Here is a 3982-nt window from a genome sequence, read left to right as displayed (position 1 = left end):
AGGAGCCGGAGGCGGTTGTGTCTCCTTTGGTAGTTGTTGTTGCTCTTCTATGCTCATCATCTTTGGTCTTTCGTTTTTCGTGTCACTCCTCAAGGTTATGGCATTCGCGTACTCCCTTGAGTTTATGTCGGGCTTGCCCGGAAGTGTGCCTTGTTGGCGAGAGGTTAAAGATGCTTGTTGTGCTATTTGTGTTTCTAGCATTGAGGTCTTGGTGTCTAACAACTCAAACTTCCTCTTCAAGTCCCTCAAGGAATCCGAAACATCCGTGTTGGTGTTCCTTTGATATGCTGTAAAGTCGCTTACTTGGGTCATCAAGTCTTGGATCATCTTTTCTATGTTGCTATTTTGGGAGGTTCCTTGATACGAGTTTTGGTTGGGCCGGCTTTGATATTGGTTGGAATTGTTGTTCTCGGTCTTCCACTTGAAGTTCGGATGGTTCCACCTGTTGTTAGGGTTATAAGAATTTGAATTGAAATTATCATTTTGCCTAACCTTGTTATAGATTGGGTCGTTCCTCTTATCTCCCTGATTATAGAACATAGCGTTCGCTTGTTCTATTTCGTCGCCTTCAATAAGGACGTGACACTCGGCGGTGATATGAGTCACCTCTCCACATATGCCGCATGGAGCCTTCTTTGTCATAGATTTGGAGCTGTGAATTTGTGCCACTTGGTGTTGCAAGGCTTCCATCTGCGCTCTCAAGGCGGTAACCTCGTCGACCTTCATCATGCCCGGTGTGGTTTGGGTTCGTGCCCCTCGCTCGGCCGTCCACTCCCGTTGGTTGATTGCCATATCTTCAATCATTGCCATGGCTTGTGCCGGATCCATTCGTGACATGTTACCCCCTGCAGCTGAATTTAAATGAGTTTTAGTAGCTATTGTGCAACCCCCATAAAAAAATTGAAAGAACAACCACATGTCAAGGCCATGGTTAGGGCACAAGCGTTGGAGCTCCGCCCATCGGTCCCATGCCTCAGTTAGAGACTCCCCCTCGGCTTGCTTGAACGTCGTGATCTTCGTCCGGAAATGTTGGGTTTTGGATGGAGGGAAGTATTTTCCTAAGAATAACGTCTCCATGTCATCCCATGTCTCTATGTAGTCTCGGTTGACAGTCCTTAGCCATGTTCTCGCATTGTCTCGGAGGGACAAGTGGAAGCATTTGAGTTTTAGGTTGTCTAGATCATCTCCTTCTCGAGCGAAAGTGCCACAATGCTCTTCGAAAACCGCCAAATGGGCATACGGGTCTTCGTTTTGGGCTCCCCCAAACTGACTTTGGCCAAGAAGGTGGATGAGAGAGGGCTTGATGTCGCGTGGATCTTGGCCATGAGGAATGAAACCGAAACGGGGGCCTTGTTGACGGTTACGGCCATTTCCGTTGTTGTTGTGGTTGTTGTTCCCATGGTGAGATTGTTCGTCATGGTGGGATCTATGTTTAAACCTTCAACACACGTTTGAGTTAAATTGCAAGTGCACAATTATATCAAAGTAGTATTTGAGGTGTCGATCCGCAGGGAGAATGTTTAATTACTATGCTTAAACCTTAGTAGTAAATTTCAGAAAATAAAATAAAGTAAGTGCAATAAAAGTTAATGAGGGGGGGTTTGTTCTAACAATTCCTAGATTTGGGTTCAATACCCGAATAGAGAGTTTAAAACAATAAAAGTAAATGAATGAAAAAGAATTGATTTGTTTTCAAGATTTAGAGATCTAGGGGTCTTTGGTCTACAATCCCTTGCTTATTCTATCTATTCGGTATTTGTTTGAATTCATGTATGATTTGATGAGGTTTCTAACCTAAAATGTTAAAAAGGGTCACGGTCGTGAATTAATAACGTGCCTAGATAACTTCGGACTTCACGGTCGTTCTTCACCCTAATTATCTAGACCCATTAAGCTCTTGTTAGCCTATATTGACTAATTACTTAATCAATATAGGTGTCCTAAGTAGGGGTTTGACTTCACGGTCGTTCTTCACCAAACCCTAACCCTTAATTTCTATAGTTCCGGTTATAGGTATCAAAGTACGGTCGCTTCTAACCTAAAACCTAAGATATTTGTGTTCATAATTTGGTACTCTCCTCTCATCCTAACTTCTTTGGATCTTTTGCCTAACAAACCGATTCCAAAGCGGGACTACAACGATTTCAAGTACTAAACTATGTAATCAACACAAATGATAAATCACAGAAAATAACAATCAAATCCCATAAAACAATCATAATAAAAACAAATAACCGAATAAAATAGAATTAAACAAGTTCATGCATTGACCTAAACCCCTAGAGAGAGATCTACTCCCTCATGGAGAGATCCATTACAAAAATTGGCAAAGTAAGAAGAAATGAAATAAAGGAAGTAAATACACCCTTTGACAAATCTAAAACCTCTATCTTGCCGATTTCTTGCTCAGGAAACCCTTCTTCTCCTTGCTTGAAAGCTTTCCTTTTCTCCAGAATTTATCGCTAAGTATTGTGTATAGAGAGAGAATGAAAGAGGAAGGGATGATGTGTGAGATGTTGTGTGTGTTGATGGATGGGAAGAGATGCCGCCTGGGATGAGATGAGATGCCTTCTTTTATAGCCAATGATCATGCCCAATTAAGAGGCTAGGAAGTGGAGTTAGTGGGTGCTATATTTGGATTGTTTCTCAGGATGCCTTGTCCATGTTTTGCTGTAAAAACGTGTCCATCATGCGCCAAAAATAGAAACGCTGTCCAAAAACGTATATTTCTGGCTGTCTGCGAGTTTAATGCATCCGACCGACTCCAAATTTCTTTTTTTAGTTTCTCATGTTGTAGATCTTCTTCCTAGCTTTCCAAAAAGTGGTCGCAAGCCTTAATCGGAGTTACGAGTCAAAAGTTATGGCTATTTTAAGATCAGGCTCCCGTTATGCTGACTGCTACAGTGCGTCCGCACTGCTACAGTACCATCCGCATTAGGATCCGCACGGCGTCTTCACCATCTGCTACAGTGCGTCCGCACTGCTACAGTATCATCCGCACTAGGATCCGCACTGCGTCTGAACCACCCGCACTGCGGTTGCATCGAGATCCGCACTAGGCTCGGACTTTTCCTGTGCGACCAGAGTGCGGCTGCATCGCGATCCGTGCGTCCGCATCGATATCCGTGCATCCGCACGGATTTTGATGTATAGCTTATTATATCTTTTTAAAATTGGCGCGCGTCCAGAAATCCATCTATGTACTTATTTTGGCCATATCACAAACCGTGTGTCCGCAGTGGGCATTTTTCTTCGGTTTTCTTCATTTTTCTTCATTTCCTGCAAGTTAAAACAAAGCAAACGCAGTAACTTGATCCTAGGTGTATTCTATTCACTTTATATTCAAAATACAAGATATTTAGTATTATTTCATGATAAAAATCAGATCAAATATGTATATAATTTAGGCCTATCAGCTCTCTGCTTGGAGAATGCATAAATCTACTAACAACACTCACTGCATAAGCTATGTCAGGTCTAGTATGAGATAAATAAATTAATTTTCCAACCAATTTCTGATACCTTTCCTTATTTTCGGATTTTCCATCTGGGTCTATGTCCAGTTTCAAATTTTGAACCATGGGTGTATCTGCTGGCTTGCAATCTATCATTCCAACTTCAGTTAGAAGATCAAGTATGTATTTTCTTTGAGAGAGAAAGATACCCTCTTTGTTGCGTGATACTTCTATTCCAAGAAAATATTTCAACCCACCCAAATTTTTCATTTCAAATTCTTTTGACAATCTAGCTTCTAATTCTTTTATCTCCATATGATCATCTCCTGTAATAATCATATCATCAACATAAATTATTAACACATATATCTTACCTCGACATTTCTTAAAGAACATCGTGTGGTCAGATTCACTTTGGGTGTACCCATAACCTTTCATTGCCTGACAAAATCGACCGAACCATGCTCTTGGTGATTGTTTTAACCCATAGATTGCTCTCTCCAGCTTACATACTTTCATAGTTGTTT

Source organism: Carex rostrata, chromosome 26 (genome assembly GCF_964058835.1).
Source record: "Carex rostrata chromosome 26, lpCarRost1.2, whole genome shotgun sequence".
In the NCBI taxonomy this organism is placed as follows: Eukaryota; Viridiplantae; Streptophyta; class Magnoliopsida; order Poales; family Cyperaceae; genus Carex; species Carex rostrata.
Note: the sequence above shows the minus strand (reverse complement) of the source record.